This window comes from Alosa pseudoharengus, unplaced genomic scaffold, assembly GCF_046254945.1.
Source record: "Alosa pseudoharengus isolate Yale_2024_CS ecotype anadromous, Long Island Sound unplaced genomic scaffold, YU_APseudo_1.1 YU_APseudo_1.1_scf_5, whole genome shotgun sequence".
In the NCBI taxonomy this organism is placed as follows: Eukaryota; Metazoa; Chordata; class Actinopteri; order Clupeiformes; family Clupeidae; genus Alosa; species Alosa pseudoharengus.
Window position 1 is genome coordinate 9,803,952 of NW_027468837.1, and position 23,990 is coordinate 9,827,941.

The window sequence follows — 23,990 nt, forward strand, 5'->3', positions numbered from 1 at the left end:
GAAAAAACGTTGGGCTGATTTAAACTTCCAAAATGTGTAGCCTATAATAAGGGCTTAAACCATCGACTATAATTAAACCATTGCCATTATTCGTTTGATTAGGTTGTCATACAGACTATAGCCTATGAAGAACATTGCATCCTTCACATTTAAGAAGTTGAGCTAATGCACCACTTTACACAAACACTGATTGAACCAGGAGGACATTCATTCTTACTGACAACTTGACTTGCTGGCATAAGGATTTGTCCTTCTCCTGAACTTTCACCTTCCGAACTTGCTCCGATTCATTTGACAAAGTGCAGAAAAGGGGGAAAAAGAGCCCCGTTTGCCTGAGCTCTAATTATCCTAACCCTGCCACTTCCACGTTTGAAATAATACTTTTTTTGCCGGCCATTTCTGCACGTCGCATTTTTCGAAACTAACTGGTCAGGCATGCGCTAAATCCGTTCCTACTTTTCTTTTAGATGTTCAATGAAGATCTGCAATGAATGTTGTTTACCCCAGCAGGTGGATATGACGTCATGCGGACTTGGAACACAAAAAATAACAAACATCCAAATCCGCGATTCCCTTTTTCTTTCAAGGCGCATTAAAGTGTAATAACATCAGAAGGATCGCCCCTCATATTCCAGACAGAAGGTGGTGTGAAACCGTAGAATCCCTCCGTGAATACAGCGGGGATCTCTTGTTTCGCACCAAGAGTTAGTTCCCCGAGCGGAGTAATATTGTTAGTATTTACTGTCGTTGTTGCATGCTTTCTTGGTATACAAGATCGCACGTATAGTTGATTATTTCAAGACTAGAATTGCGCTCGCTGCGATTATCAGCCACAACCGAATTCCGGTAAGTTGACCATGCTCTCTTGCTTTTTTACTCTTGATGCATCCTTGTTTGTGCACATGCACATGGAGTTTTGTCTTTGTTAACACAATGTTTTCGGTTATTGTTTCTTATGGTGAAACAGAGTAATAAACAACAACAACCCAATTAACTGCGGGCAGGAGGAATTCATGTCAGGTGTCTTCTGCAGTGGTCTGTTCGGTCGCGGTATTTTATTCCAATCGGCCAGTGATTCGGGAAAAACAGACACGCCGCGACTCATTGCTACTTTTCTGAAAGTTAGCTAGCTCGTTAGCTAGCAAGTTGTTGCTCTCGCATCTCTCTTGGGTCCATATCTTGATGAAGTGTTAAAACAGTGTCCAGACGATGTGGAAACGGATACTTCCACACAGATAAGCATGCATTTGTTTTAAAACGTGTGTTGCAAGTTTGAAACTGAAGATCTGGGCTGAGTGCAATCTGGGCTAAGTAGAAAAGTTTCATACCCGATTTTTTGGGACCATAACCAGGGATTAGTGGCTGGTCCCACGTGTTGTCCTGCACCACAAACATCGGCAAACACCACATTACTGACAGCATAATGAGCAGGGATTGCAAAATGTGTACGATTTATGTTTTTTTCCCCTTATGCCTATATTCTATTAATGATAGAATATGGTTTTGCTTTGGGAAAGAAAGTAAGACACATCATTGTTCGTATGTTGTTTTATATGATCTGGAATGTAAGTGTGAAACAAAATAAATTTTTGTTTAAACTTTTACCTACGTGCGAATCTCGTAATTTACCATTAACACGCAAATCATCTTCGGAAACCGCTCTTTAGTCATGTAGTTTATGTAGCGATTGCAACACGATTCATTCGCAGAGTTCCACATTCTGTGCCTGTTGTTTATGGTTTCCACGCAAATGTTGCTATTTAGACAAGATTACAGTTACAGCTTTCCTGTGAGGCGACCTTCAGACTGTTCTGGGGAACTTTTAGCCATAAATGTTATCGCATTTTTTTCTTGAAACATGCTTTTTCAATCTAATACATTGTCGTTACAGTTTTTTGCAAATGATAACAAAGGTTAGACTTAACTTAAAAGTTTGTTTAATATTGCCAAGCAATGTCTGATTTAGGCTATGAACTAGGCTACTGCGTACAGATTGCCAGATTTCATCAGAATAAATTAATTTGCAACTTCATTAGGACGAGATTGCGGACACTTAAATTGTTGTATTTTTGTAAGAATGTTTGCAGAGACATTGGAATGGATATTAGAGCGTCAACAAAATGTTTTGCAGATTATTATGCTTAGGCCTAGTTAACATAAACAGAAAAACCGGGAAACCCTAGTGTTGGAGCTACCATATAACATTAGCAGTAGGCCTATCTTCTAATATATTAATATTCCATATCCCTCTTAACCAGAGTAAACGGGATAGTTACAACCATAAATCTGCATGTGACCTATGTTGTAAAAGCCTTTTCCCTTTCATGTCTCTTCTGAAATCAATTTTCCATCCAATCCACCTTGCAACTATGGTGCAGGTGATAATTCTTCACAAATAAAGGGTTTAGATGCATATAGACACATGCACATGGTGGCACATTTCCTGGGACCTATAGTAGGCTATCTGAACGTCACACTTTTTCCATTGTTGCCCTTCACAATTATGCTGAAAATAAAAAAAAAAGGCTACTGCAGCTTTAACAGTTAGCAGTGGCAGAGCTCACTTTTTCCTCGGTCTTTGGATTAGGCCAGTCATTGTCTGAGGGGGGAAAAACACTTTTTTGTCAGAGAAGTAAAGTAAACAGCCTCCAACAAGCGAACCTTGACAACCCAGATTAAGGAAAACACTGGAGATCAAACAGCAGCGCTGCTGGGCTGTTGTCATGAGCTGCCTGGGAGAGAGAGAGAGGCTGCAGACTATTTGAACAGGCGTCGGGGTTTGTGTGCTCACTTATGCAGAAATGGACCTTCGCAAATGCTGACCCAGGTTTAAAAGAACAGGGTGAACTTTCTTTGAAACTCTCCATGCCTGGTGTTTAACTTTACCTCAGGCCCAGCCCCAGCCCCAGTTTGCTGCTCCTCCTGATTATTCAAGTAATGGCAAGCATAGCAATGCATCAGTGAGTCCTCACAGCTTTTTGTTGTTGCAAGAACCGTTAGGGCAAGTGATGTATTCAGTCCCTTATCATGCAGTGAAACACTACTTGAAATACATTTAGCCTAGTGTTTTATTACCTTTTTGGCCTGAAGTTGTAATTATTTGGCTATATAAAATAGTGTACAGCTTTGTGTATGAGCTTGTTTTCTTGGCAAAAATATTCTGTGTGGCTATTAATAGCTTCACAGTCTTAATGTTCTGGTCATGCAACTTTATGGAATCTGTTTGAACTTTACCTGATGTAGAGTTTTGGACAAATATATTTAACAATGCAATGCCATTTGATTTCTAAAATCAAAACAGATACAACAGAACAAATAACCAATTCAAGTTTCTGAAATTATATTTACAGAACAAAAAAAATCCAGGGTAAAGTAGAATTTAATTAATGTAAAAAACAAATCCACAAAAGAGGTTATCAGTCATGCATTGTTAGTGTGAGTTTGTGGCATTGTGTTGAGCCAGTGGTCTCTTTGAGAGATGGAGGTTGTTGTGTCCTTTCTCCAGCGGCATGATCGGGCAGATGTTGTCTCTCAGCGCCGTGTGCCTTCACACTGTGCGCCCCATGACAAACAGACAGGTCATTGGTTAAGGAGTGGTCAGCCGCAGGTGAGATCTGAGCCGTGTCTTCTCCTGTCGCCATGGAGAGGAGAGTGCGAGTAGTGCTCCTCTGCGTCTCTACTACCTTGTGATACTCAGCTATTAATCAGTCCCCATGTACAACACTGATTGCCCACGGCACACTGAGTATTTAAACAGAAGGGCATATTTCAATAGACAATGCTGCTATGTTGCACAAAGTATCTTGGAACATATTTACTAGTTAATAGTTTATTACTTAGTATAATATATATATATATTATAGTTGGGTAGGAACACACTAGTCACGTAGTCATATGAGCAACTTATTCTGAAAGTGAATGCATGCATTATAGTTGGGTAGGAACACACTAGTCACGTAGTCATATGAGCAACTTATTCTGAAAGTGAATGCATGCAAGCAAATTATTTCATGCTGTAATGTACATGTGTAATTACAGTTGGGGACTAATAGACACATTGAGCTAAATACCAGGAAATAGTCATTAGAAGTCTTTTAAAACCAGAAGATGCATAAGTCCAAGTGTTTTCTGCTACTTTGATTGAAAATGCACTAGGTTGTATGGATGCTTATCTTGAACAAAAATGGGAAACTAAATTGAAAACACTGATTCATGTCATGATTCATGATTCCTTCCTTTTCACATTGTATAATTCTGTCCTGTATTACATTAGCTAAATGTTACAACTTTAAAAATGTATTTAAGTAATTCAAACTGATTCACTAGTAATTCACTTTCTGTCTTGTTTCTTTCCAGAGTTGTGATAGAAATTATGTGTTCCTGCTGTATTAACCTTGTATTAACCTGTTGGTTGTTGTTGAGTTAAAACAAAAAGAAAAAAACGTGCACTCTTACATTCTTAATGGAAGCAAATCCAAATGCATCTCATTCTGTGTTTGCAAAATGCAAATAAATTTCAATGTAAATTTGTTTTTATGGATTTAATATTCAAAAGAGTTTATTTACCGTGTGTACAAGCACAGACACAGTGGGGCATAGGATGTTTTGTGCAAAACTGTTGTAGTCAGCATTTAGAAGAGATCAAAGTGAATAAGGAATAGAGAATAAATAGACCTATTTACAGAAACATTAAAAGCCCATATCTGGACAAGTTAAGAAGTGCCCCTGAGTGAGCATATGGGGGGAAAGTATATGTTTTCGGACTGGGACAAGTTTGTGTGAAACTGTTGTGAAATACTATTGAATTCTGGAAATGTATGAAATTCATACCTCGTCCTCTGTCCTCATTAGCTTGTCCTTTCTTTACCATTGCTTGTCTGTCCATGACAACTGCCAGTGTTTGGCATAATGATTGTGGACCTTTATATAGAAAAAATCCTGAATCCTCGTCATTTGGTCATTTTTCAGATGTAGCCTGATCATGGGCCAGATTAGTTTCCACTGTAAAAAAGTTTAAATGGTGCAATTGTCTCTGATCCTCTCCAACCAACTGTTTTGCCAACAGCTGACACAGAATCTGAGTGGTTTCCCAAATAACTTTAGTTAGGCATCAGTTGTTGATGCATCTATGGTGGAAGATCAGATTTGACATGCTAGCATACATATGGAATGTGTGGACAGTGTCAAGAGCTAGGCATGTGGCTGATTTATATTGTGTCCATAGCATTATCTATGACTTGCATTCAATACTGCATGCAAAGGCCCCTTATAAGTTGCAATATGATGACTTTTGGACGACACTGGTTGTGGCTGTGGCAACACCACCCAGTTTTAATCCGGCATTGTGTCGTATTGTGCTGAACTCTCCTTAATTATAAAATAATGTGCAATATTTATGAAATGACACTGATTTTTTTCCCCATCGAAAATTAATTATGAATTGAATCATATCAGGAAGACCCCCCCCCCCCCCGTGTGAAAAAGAGTCAACAATAATTCAGCTGTGTTAATTTTGTCTTTACTGGATATAGCCTATGTTATTTCAAGCTTGATCCTGCATTCATTCAGGTAGCCTATAGTTGGAGAAACACTAGAAATATTAGCCTAGTCTGCTTTACTGACATATTGCTCGATTCGTTGCCAGTTACATCACAGACAACAATCAGTAGCTTGTGTAACCATTTCCATTTGATGAGGAACATGAGCAGTTGTTAGTAGGAGGATGTGGGTAATGGAGATTACTGGGACCATTGATTTGTGATGGGGGTGGATTTACACAGCTCACAAGTTTCTTTCTGATTTTACCTGCAACTTGAAGGTGAACAGAAAGACTACTTTATTGTTCATGTAGAGTTACTGTAGGACTGCAGGGCTGTTTGAGTCCATGTTCTAAAGAATGCTAAAGACTCTAGACCTGACTCATTTTGTGATTTGAAACATGTCTGCCTTTTTTCATACTGAAATCTGAAAGTAACCAGCAAATGTTCTCTCGGTCTGCAAAATATTTTGCTGTGGACCAGCTAAAAGGGTAGTTTGAAATGGCTTAAAAATCAATCACTTCATTCTTAAGTGAGTCTTTAGTCAGTCATTATTTTTTTCTGTTTGTAATGACTAGATTAATTTATAATCAAATTATTGTCAATACCCAAAGTCACATTAAAACAAAACAAACAAAAAACAAAACGATAAATAAAACAAAATAGTCTTAGTTTACCAGTCTTTGTGGCTTCTACCTTCTCAGGTAAATGAGCTCTGTGGTTAGCAAACCCTGACGGGAAGATTCATAACAACACTCAGTGAGGTTTGCTCATTGACATTTTAAGCGTTTCCCACGTATCTGGAAAAAAACCTCAAAACAATGATTTGGAAAGATGTTTATAAGCCTGCCTCCGGCAATTAAGGTAAGGCCAATGTAGATGGCAGCTTCTGTTGTATTGTATTCACCACTCGCAAACTTTGTTCATATTTGATTGATGTTTTGGCCTATTTGCGCCACCTATTGCCAATTTCCCGATCACGCAGGTCGGATTTCAACATCCTTCAACATGTTGCCAGATTAGGTAGGTTAACAAAGCAAGCAACCGCTATGGATGCAAGTAAGCCTTCTGAATCAGATTTCACAAATGTTCTTGTGATTTCACAAATTCAAAGATTGCACTGTTCTCTGATAACTGGAAAAAAAAGGCAGACTTTCTGCGGTGTACAGATTGCAATTGTGTTATTATTAACATATAACAATTGCATAACAGAACAAAACAATTTTAACTGCAATTTTTGAAAATCTCCTTTGGCCACAACAGTCACAACAAACCTTTGCAAGATCTTAGTGGGCCCAGTATAGCCCATATTTCCATTGTGTAAATGTCACGAATCATCAAGACCTTAGCTCAATGGGATTTCTTCTTCTACAAAACGCTACAAGTGTAAGTTATCATAATGATAAAGCGACTGCCTCTTTAATCTTGCAGTAGTATCTGTCTGTATCTAGGGATGCTATTTGCTGTTTGAAGCAAGCTGTTGAAGGATAGTGCAAATAATTCCAAATAAATAACAGCAAACTCCAGATTCTAGTTTTATATGGATTAAACCTAGCCTTTTCTCAACGGAAATCGCAATGAAATTTTCTTTTCGCCCAGTCCTGAAGCCATGCACAGGAAACCGTCCCCTTGAGTGTATCTGATGAGTAGATACATTAAAATGTATACTGGTCAAGTTTGCCATGTTTTGACCATTGTTTTGTATTAAGCCATCTAGGCCAGCTCTTCACATGAGTAGACAAACCCTATTAAACGGTCCGCTCTCGCCCCCTCTGACCCAGAAGACATTAATGAAGCCTAACTAGGTGATTCGGTAGATAAGCTGCAGCACCTCGGTGGATTCTACAGCCTTGGGTTGTTGCCCTGGCAGGATCTCCTCCAGTGGTGCGCCTCCCTGACAAGACGTGGAACATGGCAGGCCCAGCTTCTCCATCACATCGCCACGGCTGGGAGGGAAGTTGCTCCCCTTTGATCTTGCCTCTCTTCTTCTTCCTCCTCTTCCTTCCTCTTCGTCTTTTTTTATATGCGTGTGCGTGTGTGTATATGCGTGTGTGTATGTATGGGGTGTGTGTGGTGGTTCGTGGATCGCTATAGCTTGGAGCTGCCACTCAGGATAGATCAGAGCCAGGACTTCACTGGGCCTACTGTGATTGAGTGGTGCTGGCATGGGGCACTGTTGGGGTGGGGGCATAGCAGGAGGAGCTTCAACACTAATATTGTTGACTGTGTGTGTGTGTGCGTGTGCGTGTGTGTGTGTTGCTCTCTGTCTTCTGAGACAAACAATCATTTCTCTGTTGCTGAGCTTCTTGTTTTAAGTTCCCTCCCTGGGAACTATGGGATTGCACCCTGTCGGTAGCGATATAATATGTTCACAATTAAAACGTGTTTAATAAGGAAGCTGTTGTGCATATTAATGACCTTATCAGCACTTGTGTACTAATTATTTTGCAAATTGATGCATTTTTCAATTGAATCTCAGCGTGAATTCAAAGGGCCCACAACTGATGAAACTTCTTTTGAAGTTCAGCATACTGCGTGCGTGCGTGTGTGCGTGTGCGCGGGTGTGTGTGTGTGCGCACATTTATGTTGTGCCTTCAACATAATAAAAACCACACATTAAAGATCTCCCTCTTCGTTTTGATCCCTGCTGAAACTGACAGCTTTTAATTGACTGGTTGTTGCTTGTTTATTTGATATATTTACCCGTGCGCCTAATGGGAGAGTCTAATGATCACACACAGAATGAAGCCAACCTGACTGTTTAAGACTTAGAAACAGGGAGACATCCTACTGCCAGTAGGCAGGTTTCTGACTCATTATTAGCCCTTTTCACAACAGAATGATCAGCTAGTCCACAGGTCCATAATCACCTCAAGATAATGACCTACCCATTATTCAAAACACTGATGCTCCACTATGAAAATGGTCAGCTGATAGATGATTGTTCATGAAAACATCGGCAAATGCCTATTGCCTACAGAGGTTCAATATATTCTTTCCCATTTAGCCAAATCTACGCATTTAATGGCTTTTGACACATCTGGACATTTGTGCTGTCATATAGCTGACATATGTAAGTCACTTTGGTCAAGAAGTGTCTGCTAAATGTAATGTAATGTAATTTGTGCATCTTAAAGTGTTGCACATCCACTATTCCACTGACACTTTAAGATAGATAGATAGATAGATAGATAGATAGATAGATAGATACTTTATTTCCCCTTGGGGATCAATAAAGTATCTATCTATCTATCTATCTATCCATCCATCCATCCATCCATCCATCCATCCATCCATCCATCCATCCATCCATCCATCCATCCATCCATCCATCCATCCATCCATCCATCCATCCATCCATCCATCCATCCATCCATCCATCCATCCATCCATCCATCCATCCATCCATCCAGCCAATTAACAAGAACATTGCTTTGACAGTGAATTCTGTACAGATTATGGGTTGTGGGCTTCCCCAATTCAGATTGTTGTCAGAATATTTGAATTGTATATTCTCCGGTATACTGTACCTTTTATTGGCCACCGAAGTTTCAATATGAACAGTTAGCATTTAGACTACATTCACTTTATTGCATTTTTATCGCAAAACGTTCACACAAGTCTTTTCAGCTCCATTTCAGAAACCACCTTTGTCCACCCAACATGCCTGGAAATCTAGATGGGATCCAAAATTGGCCCAAATCTTCCCTGCTCCATATGCTCAATCCCACCATCATGTTTCATAAAAAATACCCTGTGTGTGCAAACATAATCTCTTTTGCGGAGATAGTCTGATCATTTTTATGCAGGTGAACTCCTCTCCACATCAACTGAAATTGATAGCATACTTTAGTTTATGCACTCATTTGTTAATGCCTTCTATATGGAATATGACACATTTATGTACTTGTAGCATGTACAACCACATATAGCTTGTAATATGTTATGAACGTTCGTCACAGAGTTTAAAGGAACTCAAAAGAATGACGTGATCTATTTTTCAAGTCAAACAGCGGTTCTGAAAGCTTTTTGTCACTGATGGTAAACATCTGTAAATGTGAAAATATTCTTGAAGTTTAATGTCCAGGCCGAAATGAAATGGCACACTGTGCATATCTCTGTGTATTCATGACAGTCATGTCACAAGGTAGTCTGGTGCAACCTTTGTAGGTCTTATGAAGTGGTCATGAGGCCCAAGCTGGCATTGTGCATCAAGTGAGAACAGAATAGGGTTCATAGTGATGGTTTCCACAGTTGCAAGTTGGCTCTCTCAATGACTAAATGTTTGCGTTGTTGGAACACACACTTGATGTTTGCGTTGTTGGAACACACTTGTTGTTTCGACAGCACACACTTGTGGATGGATATCAGATAGGGATTGTATGTGAATCATACATGTTGCTTCTTCTCTCTACCTTAGTCATTTGTGAAGGAGAGCAGAGGCAGCTAAGATAAGCTGACCTGTGCAACGCAACTCATAAAGCAGAAAATGGGGGCCGAGTGTTTTGGGGTTTTGTTGTGTAAGGCAGCTGAGCTGTGCTGACGTCCTGATCATGAAGCAGAAAATGGGGGCTTGTTGTTTAAGGGCACTCAGCACACAGCTCCGTCTCCGTCAAGTGGCCCAGCTGTGCGGGTCGCACCTGGTGAATGTTTCAGGTGGCTTTTGATGTGGAGGCACGCCTGCTCTCCCCACCCTATCTCTCGGCTCTCGCACAATTAGCGAGCCTCACCACTCCCCAGTGGTGACTAAGATGAAAAAGGGCCTGTGTTGGTCCAATTGCCATGCGGTCTCTCTCTTTCTCTTTCTCTCTCTCTGGTTAGGATTGCATTGTGTTAAATTGTGAGGAGTGCTTCGTGTGAATGGACAGAGATGGACATCAAGTGACTCTCAATGGTGGGCGTAAAATATGGCAAACATGTTGGCTACTGCGTTATCAGTCCTTTGACAGCTTCGCAGTTTTTTTTGGTCTCCTTTATTTGTCACGTATACCATGCAATTTGGCTGACAGTGGTAACTGGCAGCAGAAATAACCAAATTATTTAGTCATGGGTTTTTAACGGGCACAACGGCAAATGGATGTTAAGTAAATGATGCAATTTATTCCTTTCCTCCTCATTGCCAGGGTGCCTGCCACGGGACTAGTGCCAGCTTTAAATAAGTGGTACCCAGATGGTATTCACATGACGCCCACTTGGTTACAAAATCGTCCCCGGGAATAACTCTGCTACCACAACAAGCAATAGGTCAATTGAGCAGCGGAGCCTGTTGCTCAGTGTGTTTTGCATATGCAAATGGTGGCAATGTTGTGTCATTCCGGTAGGTTCCGGGGGAAGAGTGTTTCTCATGGGGGTCCCTAAATGAATTGGAAGACAGCCCAGCTAATGAGCAAAGACACGGGAGAAGTAAGAAAAGCAAGCGGAGACTTCCACCGCCGCAGCACGCTGCTTCCTCCGCTCCTGAACGCGCGGCGCTTCCTGGATGCCTCTGCGTGTGTGTGTGTGTGTGTGTCTGCGTGTGTGTGTGTGTGTGTGTCTGCCTGTGTGTGTGTGTGTGTGTGTCTGCCTGTGTGTGTCTGCCTGCCTGTGTGTGTGTGTGTGTGTGTGTGTGTGTGTGTGTACATGGGGAGAAGGAAGCTCTCAGCTCAGCTCTCTGCTTGTCTCACCTCGTCTGGTGTGCTGTTTAGGGTTTTGTTTTAGTGGTTGGGTAGGTGAGCGGGGCTCTGGAGCAAGTGGTTCTTCTGTGTTAGTGTAGCTCCTCTTTAAAGGAGAGAGAACCTATTTTTAGAGTTTTGCTCTGTTGTGTTTTCTTTTCAGTGTGTGTGTGTGTGTGTGTGTGTGTGTGTGTGTGTGTGTGTGTGTGAGGAAGACTGCACTGAAGTGGTCTCCTATAGCCTACTTGTTGTTTTTTCTTTGGCCTTTCTTCTTTCGCACTCCTTCTCTCTCCTGGCTTCTCTTTTACCATCTGCCATACTTTTACACCCATCTTCATTTGGTGCAGCTGTGCCCCCCCCCCCTTCTCTCTCTCTCTCTGTCTCTCTCTCTTTTCCCCTCCTCTCCCTCTCTTTCTTTCTCTCTCTCCCCCTCTCTCTCTAGCCGTCTCGATTTCTGCCGGTGAAGTGAACTGTGGCGGCTGCTGCCTCTAACAGTCCACAGCTGCTACTGGGGCAGGCAGCGGAGGAAGGCCAATGTGGGAATGATTTTCTACGGCAGAACGCATAAGTAAACAATGCACAACACAATGCATGAACCCAATACACGGCTCATGCTAATGGACAAAAAAATGTGCTCGAAAATTGATAAGCAACACACACCCACATGGACCGGAAACCTCTGAGATCACCTATTATTTTTCCTTTCCTGGGAATCATATCTTTTTAAGCACTTTGGCCGTTAGGAAGTGCTTAAAAAGTGAGACTACCTCTGTAGAAGTAATGCTAAATGCATTTTAATGTAACCTTTGTTGAATCAGATTTCCTAATGAGTGGTTCTCACTTAGGCCTGACTCGCGGCACACGAGATGAGATCACTTCAGTAGTGTATCCAATGGTGTCAGTGGGTAAAAGGTCATTAGTGTTCAACTTCTCTGAGAATGAAACAATAGCACCAACCTAATTGTACCTAATCAGAAAGAACATGAGAACACAAATCTGGAGCCGTCCTCGGAGTCCTTGTGCGCCCTTGTGCCAGACAGAATCACTGACCTGTTTCAGATGCAGGCTTGTGCTGACTCACTTTGAAATCTCACATTCTGAGTTGGTTATGATTCCCATGCTGCGACATCTGCAAGCGGATTGTTTTCGCAAAGCATGGGTCATGGTTGCAATGTGGTATGCATCACATACCACATTGCAACCATTTAAAAAAAATGCTTAATGCTTAGACGCATGAACGATTTCATAGTTGGTGCCATGCTTTTTAGCCTTTTCTAAGGTAATATTAGGCTGCAGAGAGTTTTCTAGTCAGCTCTGTTTAGACTCTGATTGTGTAGTATTTAGTGTAGTATTTTAGTATTTAGTGTAGTATTTTAGTAGTCTTAGTTATTTTCTTTCCACTGCTGCCTTTGTAAAGACTTGGTTACTAAGAGAATACAAGCGGCGTGCCACAGTGCAGATAGGTTCCAACCTAAAGTCATCTCCTTTTCTTGTTTGTCTTTCCCATCTCACCTTGCGGCTGCTCTTGTGTGCCTGATGGGTTGCTCAGGAAAATGTTAATGCCTAGTCACATCCAAGCCTAGAGAATAGCTCTCCATCACACTCTCACATTCTTTTAAAAGGGAAAAAGGAAGATGAATTTTGTCCATAAAGGCAGTATCACAAGGGCTTTTTATCCTAAATGACTCTGGGGATTGTTATCTGTGGGATGTGTGTCCTGCCTCCATCGTGTTCAATCAAGTGTCCACTTAACTGTGACCGGGAGTAATTGTTCCCAAGTGGGCCACACACTGACCCGTTAATGTCTCCGTTGACCTTGTAACCTTGTCAGCACGTCTTGGGGAGGGGTTTAAATCATGGGGTGTATTTTTTTTTCTTCTCTCTCCTCTCTTCTTCCTCGCCTGTCTTCCTTGCACTGCCGGGTCAAGCGGCCATCCGCGCTGAAAGACCACTCTCTTATAATTGTACCGACCCGCTCGGGTCAGCCAGAGTGTCCCGTCGGCCTGACACTGCCTCAGATGAGGTGCGGGGAGTGGTGCGACTAAAAACGGGTCAAGGCCGTTGATCCGGCGCTGTGGCCGTTTCCACTCGGAGGAAGAGCCAAGGCCCTGGCACAAAGCGAGCCCAACCCGCGCAGTTTGAGAAGGAGCGACCAGTTCATTTGCACCGTCGTCGAGTTTCCTTGTGATATAATCTCTGTCGCTGCCATGAAGTGCGTGTGTGCGTGTGTGTGTGTGTGTGTGTGTGTGTGTGTGTGTACAAGTGAGTGAGAAAGAGAGCTGAAAAGGGGCCTGTTGATTAGGAACGAAACTGATCTTTTTTTCTGTCTTTTTATTATTCACTGTACTCGAGTCGCTGTTTGCAGGGGAAAACCCCCACCCTGTTGACATTTTTGTTTTGAGCTCAATGCTGCAAAAAAAGAAGAAAAAAAAGAAATGAGTGTTTGACTTGGTGCTACTTCCAACACGAGCATTATGAAATATTTTTTATTTTTTGCTCCAGAGGGGCTGGAAACTTGACACACAAACAAGTGGCAATTAACAAACGGCTTTAAAGTGGCTGGTAACTGGTTTCTTTTGAAACTGACAAGGATTGCAATTTGTGTGAAAAGCCGGGATTAAAACCACATGTTCGCAGACGTTGAAGGGTGTGGAGTTGAGCAGCTGGTATGCAAAAAGGGCCCGCAGCCCCCCGAACCTTAACCAAGGGCCAAGCTGCCCTATCAAAGCCACAGCGGCCCAGTGGACGTATAAGCACGGAGGCGGCTGTTAAAAACGTCCAAAAGGGCCTCTCTGTTGACAAATGTACCTACGACACCCATCGGCTGTCGGTATTCCAGTCCCCCCCCCCCCCCCCCCCCCCTCCCGAACCCGATCCCGATCCCGAGTGCGGAGCGGCTGTCTGTGTGGAGCAGCGCTTGGGGTCGGCGTCGTGGCTGTGAATGTGAAGGGACAGAGCACTCCGTGGGGATCAACATATTTTTTTGAGTAATGACAGGCACGTAGCCGGCTAATCAGTGGGGTCTTATCTCGGGGGATGGGGGGGGGGGGGGGGGGGGGCGAAGTGAAGAATGCGGACGGGTTTGTGGAAGCGGCCTCCTGAGGGGGGTAGGGTTGGTCGCCCTCGCCTGAATTCCACACACGCATGAATCATGACTAGCCTGGTTGTCGGCTCTACAGTTTGTTGTGTCTGGTTTTAGGCCTTTGGTGCTGCTGCGGCACAGTTGCAGTTATATTTGGTCACTGGTAGACGTACTGGTACACACATGTGCACACTCACACACACACACACACACACATGCTGACACACACGCTGACCCCGCTGGCGAGTGGCGGTTTGACACTCAGCAACTTGCGACAGCACTCTTCGCACTCATTACACCCCAGTCTGCAGACCGATGTCAGAGCTTGGGAAACGTTCACTAATTCACAGCCACATCTTAAGGCTTTGCACTCCCAATGTCCCGTAATGGTTGCCATGTGTTCCACGTATGCCAAAAGGCTGTTGACTGTTTTGCTTCAGAGCAAAATCTGTTGTTGTATGAGTTGATTGTCCATGCAAATAGTTTTCGAAATGTTCCAATGAAAACATTTAATTGTATGATCTTTATTCATTGTAGCCGATCCCCTGTCATGGAAATGAGTGTGTCTCAAGCACGTTTTCAGTGATCCCCACCAAACTTTGTATGTGTCTGCACAGTCTCAGATATGCTTTTGCTGACATGTAGACAGATTTGTCATGGTGACATGAATAGTTTAAAATTTGGCCGCAGCTTGGGCCATTTTACAGTCAGATTTGGAGCACAGCAATGTCTCTGAGTCACTTTCTGAGTGAGTTTATTTCTGGACGAGGTCCAGGAGCCTGACCTTTCTCTCTTTTTTTGGCTGACACTTTTCCGCCATCATTACTACTGATTGGTAACAGATTCTGAGAGCCGATAGTAAATATCACAATCTCAGTTTTGTTTTACAAAATGGGTACTACACCATGGTATTAACCACTGGAACGAATGTGTCACCCATCCAGACTGTGGTGATAGCGGTTAAAATCACGTTTGTGTGTGTTGTGTGTGTTTTTATTGTTTTTCTTCCTCTCAGGTTACTATTCCTGTTTACGTGGGTTGTGTACGGTTCTATAGGTGTTTTCCCCACCTGTTGGTATGATGTGGATTCCTGTATGTATTCCTCTGATGGCTATCTTTGGGTTCTTTCTGTAGTGACGCCAGAGCTGCCTCCGCCCGTTCACCTCCTCATGGTCCAGCCCTCCGTGGCGCTCAGCTGAATTCTCACTGGCAGAATGGAGTGTCAGTCTCCTCAGAGCGAGTGATAGAAGGTAGGTACTTAAAAGTGTCTGAACAAACTTTAATAAATAACATTTTGAAAAGGTGAATTGTGTAAATTCAGCACGTAAATGTGTGATACGGTATGTAAATAATTTTAAAAATAATTTTGAATGAATGATGAAATATATTATTTGATATATTTCTATATATGGAAATGGAATTTATCGTGGAAATACAGAAATTAATATTGACTTGCCTTGATAAACACTTACATAAAAAAAAAAGTCTCCTACTATTGTTATTGACCACTAGATGCAATAGTTTCTATTCTATTCTCTCTATTATGAACAGTGGTGTAGTGGGGATTTTTAAAGTGGGGGGGACGCTATTTTAATGACATCATTGCAAAAATTGTCACACTCGCACCTCCACATACATCGGTGAGTAAGGCCAAGGCTTCATTCATTACCACACATAAACCATGGCAATAACAATAGCACAAGCAGGATTTACACGCATTCAACACACTGTGTGGGCAGTGTAGCTCAATTTGAGGGGGTGTCATGAATGTCATTGCGAATGATTAAAATGCAGAGGTGCACAGCCAATAAAACAAAACAAAAAAAATAACAGAAAGAACATTGGGCAGGCAAGTGCCAGTCATTTGAAAAGTTTTTGTTTGGATGAAAGTAGCTACACCAATCGTAAGTTTTCCCTAAGGTTCACCGTTGGGTCATTACTTATGGTTAAATAGCCTTATCACTTATATTGGAGCTCCCTCGATAAAAATCACTCGTAGGCTATTACTCACACATGCTTATCGTGTCATTTTGACCACTGGATTAGCCTACCTGCTTTCTGCAAAACACAAACGAAGGAATTGCAACAGTGGGCCATGAAGATGCTTGCTAGACTCGGATACAGGCAGTTGTATAATCTATGGTTTTCTAGCCACTTTCTAGCTACTTTCGGGTAACGCGGAATGACGAGCTGCGTAGTTTTTAATGTCTTTACGCATGGTGGAGTGCTACAGCATGATGGTCATTCTTGTAACGAATTTTATGACAAAGAGGCCTAATTGGAGATGTTTGCGTGATGCGTTGTTATCACTGGTAACAACACTTGTTATATTAATAAATGCATATTAAAATGCTCAAAACAATGCTCCAAGAAGTGGGGGATGGCGTTCCCCCGCGTCCAACGCCCACTACACCCCTGATTATGAAGGTGTAATATTTTTAAAACCAAATGAACCACAATAGCTCTCCAACACGTGTTCATGATGATTAACACGCGTTTGCCAGTGCGTTTATTAAACGCCGCCCGTAAATAGTTATGTGGGTTTCACGCGAAGGGTGTGAAGCTGTTGTAGATCACTTTGACCTCATTGTCTGTTTCAGAACATATCACTAGCTCCGCTCTCTCTCAGTTAACAGCACATGCGGCTGTTTTGCATGTCATTTCTACATCATTGTCATTCAGCAACCTGCCACCGTCACCGCCACAGTCCCCCCTCCGCCCTTCCTTGTGTGCTGTCAGCCAAGCGCGTCGCGATTGGGCGAGCGCTTTTCTGCACCCGAGCTTGGCACCGTGCCAGCCACGCTGGCAGCCCCATGCCACGGCCCTGATCAGAAGCGAACGTGACATTTGTGCAGAGGTAATGGAATCTGTGTGCAATTAAATCTCCGACTGCGAAGAGGAGTTTATCGCGCACCACCCCACACTATGTCCCCCTCCGCCCCCTCCCCACCCGACCCCGACGCATCAGCAGGAGGGGCGGCCGTGATGATGAAACCGTCCCAGCAGGCACCTCTCATGCTCGCCCCACTCGCTGTCCCAATCTCAGTGTCAGGTTTCGTTTTTTTTTTTTTTTTTTGTTAAGTTCCCCCGCGTTAAAAAAGCCTTGCGCTTGCCGGCAATTAATTACTACTAACGTCAATTAAAAATCTCTCTCCCCGCTCCCTCCTAAATATTGAAGCAGAATTAAATTTCAATTATAAAAATTACATTAGGACAAGACAACATTAGCATTGGTTTAATGAATTCTGCTGAAGGTGACAGTTGTTATTTTGTGGCAGTGCATTGTGGGGGCTCTTCAGCCTGTTTTGATATAAATGGAGAGAGAGAGAGTGAGAGAGAGAGAGAGAGAGAGAGAGAGAGAGAGACATAGACACATAGTGGAGTGGGTTGCTGAACAGGGGGCATGTTGCTCTCTGTGCCACTGCACTTAACGGCCCATTTGTGGGCTCTGTGGGCAATGGCTTGAGTCATTGATCTGTGCCATGAAAAGCGGCATTAGTGTGTGTTTTCTCCCCCCGCGCTGTGCTACGCCGTCTCAACTGCTGATTGTGCATTTGCCCGCTGGTTATGCCACTAGCTTCCTTTGTGCCCCGGGTAAGATATTTAATGTCTGTGCATCTTCATAATCATTTTTCATACACAGAAGAGTTAGGGGACAATGGGGAGGTTTGAGATGGGGTGGTGGTGGTGGTGGTGGGGGGGGGTGATGGAGAGGGTGGTGTGTGTGTGTGTGTGTGTGTGTGTGTGTGTCTGTGTGGGCGGTGGGGGGCGCTCAGAAGATCTCCTAATCCCTTGAAGTTCACTGCAGATATGAAGGAGAGGACCAGCAGATTCTCTCTGTGTGTGTGTGTGTGTGTGTGTGTGTGTGTGTGTGTGTGTGTCTTTGGGCTATTTCCTCTTATGTCCCTCCCCTCCTCTCCCCGCTCCTCCTCTGTCGCGTCTCTATGTGCATGGGTGGGGACGGAGAGGCAGGATTTCCAGGTCAAGCGTCCCCCCAGCCTCCTCCTCCCCTGGAGCAGGCCCACGACGGCCTCATGCTTCTGGGCCACGAGGCCACGGGGTCAGGGCGGGCCCCTCCCACCCTCCACAGTTCCCCAGCGGGCAAGTCCTCGCTCTCACATCGTCTGTCTGGGCCGGGGAACGGGACATATATCAGAGGCCACAAAGTCGGGAAAGAAAACACAGAGGTGTCTTTGTGCGGAGACAGGGTGGCCGTTGTTTATTCCCCTGTGCTTCTGCTTTTGGTGTTCTCACAGTTTCTTTTTGAGGACCTGCATGAGAATATTAAGTCATTCAGTAATGCTAAGTAATGCTGTGGAATATTCTGTCATTACTGTGAGTGGAATAGAAACCACAGTCTAGACGTCTCGGCTCTGAATGCACTAGTCATACTAATCTACAATGGTTAAGTATTGAAGATACCTACACAACCTCCACCAATGTCCTCGCTTTTTACACTGCGAAAGTGTGATGGCTGAAGCACTAGAGTGCCTGTCCAGTTTTGACAGGAGTCTTCTGAGTGAGGTCGCCATCAGTTTAATCACTCTTCTCAGGTGTGTGTGTGTGTTTAGTGTGTTTGTGCATGTGTGTCTGTTTGTGCGCCCAGTTTGTGTATGTGTGTGTGTTTGTCACCCCTCCCCCCAATTAAATGCCCTCTGCCATCATTATGCAGCATTGTTGACAGAGGCGAGCGGGAGATGTATTTCGCTAAAGGGAGAGGTCACCGCGGCCGTGCTCCCGCCGAGCACGGGGTTAATTTGAAGCAACAATAAAAGCAAAAGCTCCTCCATTTCCTTCCCCGCCGCTCGGAGAGGGCAAAACCCACCCAACCCGCTCACTCACCCTCCGCCTGCGACCCTGCCCGCTAATGAAGGACCGCCAGACCTTCCCTCATCCACAAACATCCTCCCCTTAACAAGTTGAACTTCGCCTCGGTCCCTTTCAATTATCATGTCCCTGGGATGCATATGTTTGCGTTTGTGGTGGTGTGAACGACGACGAGGGGCTCGTGCCCGAGGAAGGAGCAGAATGCATGTGGGCATGGCAAATTAGATGCTGACTGATAGACAAAGCAAATTGCTGTAATTGTTCAATTATCTGCCATTAGTCAGCTGTGCAGAAAAGTGCAGCAGTGTGCTTGAGGAACAGGGTGGCGTGTGTGTCTGTGTGTGTGTGTGTGTGTGTGTGTGTTTCAGCCTTATTTGTGCTGCTTATTTATGCCTTTGAACTGGAGGCGCCGTAACATTTAACAACAGCCAAGGGTCCTTAAGACTGTAATCCCCCCCATCCCCTTTAGCCCACTGTTCACATATCCTCTCCTCTCACTCATGGTCCATCTGCCTCTCTCTCTCTCTCTCTCTCTCTCTCTCACACACACACACACACACACACACACACACACACACACACACACACACACACACACACACACACACACTGTGCTGTGCTGAAGGCGTGGGCAGTAAGCGATTGGCCTTTAAATAGTCTCCACTCCACGCAGGCTCGCCTCCTCCTGAGGCGCTGGCCAGGCGACGGACGCTGCAGCCTCTTGCTGCTGCAGCTGCTATGCGTTTGGGTGAGTGCACAGCGTCGGGGCCTCTTCAGCAGATGCTCAGCGTACGGACCCCTCTGTTCACCACCCACCACCACTGCTACCGCTAACTCCGCTAATGCCTCAGCTCTCCCTCCACACAAGCTCATCAGATCATTCAATGAACCTAATGAGCTCCACCTTTTCTGTTTCACAGAACAAAATAACTCCCCAGTGGGTTCTTACGATGAATGAACTCCCACAAAGTCCTTCACTTGACACCTTTTAGAGCCCTCACTTCAGTTGACATTTTATGTGGACAAGGCTAATTTCTGATACTGCTGGAATCTTTGGAGTTGTGGTGTCGTGACTTCGGCTGGTGTTTGTTGCTCGACGTTTTCTTCTAGACGAGGTGACCGATCTACAGTTGGAGATCCACCCCCACAAGTTTTCTGTTCTCGATTGTGTGTCTCCACTCTGCTGGGTGAATCAAGTTCAAATCCCACAGTTCCGTGGTGGTGGGAGAGCACGAGAACAATCAAATGCCATTTCTTTAAATGATTTCACTTTTCTTTCTTCAACAATAACCGTCAAACGAAACAAAACGTTTTTTTGGTTTTGTCTGCAACTATCCTCTGCTTCACCTCTCACCCTTTCTCTCATTCTCGCTCATTGTCATGTTTCTCTCTCTCTCTCTCACATACACACATACACACACACACACACACACACACACACACACACACACACACACACACACACACACACACACAGAGACACACGTCAGTAGTCAGCCCCCACACACACACACACACACACACACACACACACACATATGAAAAACAAATGTACCTCCGCGCTACTGCGGGTCACATCTAGTGCATCGATGGGAGAGGACCGAATCCAGTGTGAGAGGGAGAGAGTTCACCGGTTCAACATCTTTGTCGCTCCGGTGAACTCTCTCCTTCTCTCTCACACACACACATATGTCCGTAGTCATTCCACAATAATTCTTGCCTGATCAGACCAAATCATTATTATTATTCTCTTTTCCCCAAGGCTGGTGGGCAGCAGTTTGTCCAGGCAGTACACTGATAGGGTCGAAGTCAGCAGCTGTGGCTAATTATCAGCGCCACTCATTGAAGTGTAATGGACAATAGAGGGAGTGCTTCAGGAGCTGCACGCCTGAGCTACAGCGCCCAGAGGCAGGCCAGGCAGGAAGGGGACAGTGGCGGGCACTGGGCGTCCGGGCTGGATTTTATGGCTCTCCGTAGGATAAGCATGTAATCATGCTGTATAATTTATCACTCATCGTTTTTGGGGACATCTTTTGACTCCGTTCTTGTCCAGGGGAGCCAGCGTTTGTGCATCTACGGCTCTATATAAATCCCTGGTGTTGTTACAAAGCAGGTAGAGCTTGTTAAGATCACCTCCTTATTCAACTGTGTGTTTAAGATAAGATGACCTTAAAGAGACCGTTTGGCCCTTGGTAGAGATATAATGACAGATCAGTTAAGAGATGGAAAAGAAAATCATTCGGAAATTTAGTTGAATTCATTTTGAGCTTTTATCATCATGACATTCCAATGGCTGTATTCAGTGTTGGGGGTATCTCATTTCCATGCCTGGGCTGCCTTGTCTTAAGTGGGCACAGAATTCAGCAGATGTTATTTTCCCTCGAGCTGCTCCAGCGCCTGATACCTGCGCTGATAAAGAGATCACGAACACGCGGCTCTCTGAAGTCGTAACAATCAGCCCAATTTGGGGACTGCCAGGTTGCCATGTTTCACTTGTTGCTCTGTCACGCTCTGCTGCTTCGCCTCTGATGCTCTGCGGCATCTCCTCTGATAGTTGCCAAGGGGATTAGCAGGTAGCGCTCCCTCTTTTTCTGTCTTTCTCTCTCTCTCTCTCTCTCTCTCTCTCTCTCCCTCTCTCTCCCTCTCTAGTCTCGTTAGGGGAGGCACAGCCTGTGTCGGGTGTCGATGCGACCGCGGCAGTACCTATTGGTGACTTCCTGGCATTATCGTCGAACGTGAGTCCTGGCCGGCGTGCTGCTGTCGGGTGACAGGAAGAAGCGGGGTGGGGGGTGGGGTGAATTGTGTATGTATGTGTTTGTGTGTCGGGTGTGTGTGTGTGTGTGTGTGGGGGGGGGGTGCAGCGGGACATAAGCCTCCTCCTCCACAGCCAGCCCGACAGGAGAATAGGAAACACCGCTGCGGAGGTGGACAAAGGGGGAGAGGGAAAAAAGCTGCAGCCAGAAGCAAATTAAAGCTCATATCTCCCATCTGCCCCCCCTCACCTCACCACCACCCCCCACCCCCCGGCTATGTTTTCCTGTTTGGACTTGAAGGTGATTGGAGGCGAGGCAGTGACAGTTGACGGAAGCGCTGCGAGGAGAGAGTATTTATTTACAGTGTGGCGCGGTGATGCACGCTCAGGATGCGGTTTCAGGGAGGATGTGAACCTCCTTCCCTCCTTCCCTCCCTCCCTCCCTCCCTCCCTCTCTCTTTCTGTACCTATTTGCTACCACACACCCCCCCAACACCCCCATCCCCTCGTCCACTCCTCAGGTTTGATGTTTTGAGGTGTGATCAGGCAGCCAGGGCAGTGTGGTGCTTGCAGAGGCTGCTGGTCAGCCGGTTGCATTGTGTAACAGGTCTGGGGGGTGCAGACCCCCCCCCCGCCTTCCCCAGCACTCACTCAGCACACCTTCCGGTCTCCGCCTCGGGAGTTACACTCAAGGTCAGCACGGGTCACTGGGACGCCAAGTGGAAAGGCCAGCAAGTTTGTACGTGTGTGTGTGTGTGTGTGTGTGTGTGTGTGTGTGTGTGTGTGTGTGTGTGTGTGTGTGTTTGTGATTGTGTGTGTTCATGTGTATGTGTGTTGAACAGGGAGTTGTGAAAGCAAGAGTGACTAAAAGAGAGACAGAGTGTGTGAATTCTCTCTTTAGTGAGAAGACGAATGGAAAGAAAGGTGCTGCAGACCTTGAATTGTGCCAGTCTCCTGGGTCTTCTTGTTACAGTATAATTACCTTTTCCTGCACCTCAGGTTGCCTTCAGAAAGCTCTCAGTGTGTGTTAGAGTAGGCTTTGTCTGCTTTCAGGACGGGTGTGATTTTGTACGACATAAAGTATCACACCCACCCGTAAAACACCCACGCACATTTTTGCATCTATATATGTTTCACCTGCAATACAGGATAAGGGCATACTGCTTTTACAGCTTATGGCTATATGTTTAAATCTTAAATCCATGTTCACTTATCTCATCAAAGGCCACATGACTAAAACATCCATCAGATATGAGGTATCACATATCAAATATGCAACACAGGGATTCAGGCTATCTGTCGCTCGCTTTGAGGCAGGATTCTGCCTCTGATGTTCCCTTGATGAATATCCTTTTCTCACCATACCGTATGTTTTTTTATATATGTTGATTTCACTAAAAACCTGAAACTTGCCACTGATGGGTTTTTCAGTGTGTATCTTAGTGAACGTTAATGAACACACAACACCAGAGTTATTCTCAAGAAGACATTTCTTCTCTCTCTCTCTCTTTCTCTTTCTCTCTCTCTCTCCATAGTGAACTCTTTCCTCATCGCTAGAGCATCCGTAGCTCCTGGTTGTTTTTATTTTCGGTGCCAAAGGCACTGAGCTGAAGAGTTCGGCATAACTAAGTGTGTCTGCCACTGAGGCTCTTTGTGTCTGACACATCAGAGGAGGCTTTTTTTTTTTCGTTGACAAAAATGGGAGGAAGAGTGGGAAAAAAAAGTCTTGGAGCAAATGAGCGAATCGGCTCTTGTTAGCTGACATTAAAATCTCCTGGCGAGTATATAAGGTTAATAGCCTTAATGAGGCTGAAAAATGCAGGGAGACACTGGATCAGCTTTGCGTTCATGGATCACTTGTCTAAATGGTTCAAGGATTGTGCTGACCGCTTTTCCCCCACCGCAAATGTGGAACTTAACTCGAGAGGAGGCCTTTTTTTTTGCTCTGATCAAAATGTGTGCTGACTGTAGTCTCTTCTGTTGAGGCGGATTCGGGGGGAAATTATGTTGGGTGTGTGTGTGTGTGTGTGGACTGGTCTGCAGTAATTGTCTTAAGGGGGTTTGGGTTGGGACGCATTAATTTTAGTGCGCCGCACTTCAAAGTGGCCATGATACAAGTGGCCCCACAAGCTTGCAGGAGC

General features: G+C 44.5%; 1 protein-coding gene across 6 annotated transcripts in view; it reads left to right on the forward strand.

Moving 5' to 3' along the window:
• The first annotated feature begins 480 nt into the window (after positions 1–480).
• The window catches only part of foxp1b (forkhead box P1b), a 170,590-nt gene continuing 147,080 nt past the window's right edge, over positions 481–23,990 (forward strand). For 3 of the 6 annotated variants that reach the window (XM_076267973.1, XM_076267974.1, XM_076267975.1), the window contains exons 1-2: positions 481–846; positions 15,405–15,520. The gene's annotated coding sequence lies outside the window, so the exon portion shown is untranslated. The remainder of the gene's footprint in view (positions 847–15,404; positions 15,521–23,990) is intronic. The other 3 variants (XM_076267979.1, XM_076267980.1, XM_076267978.1) reach the window with 3 other exon arrangements.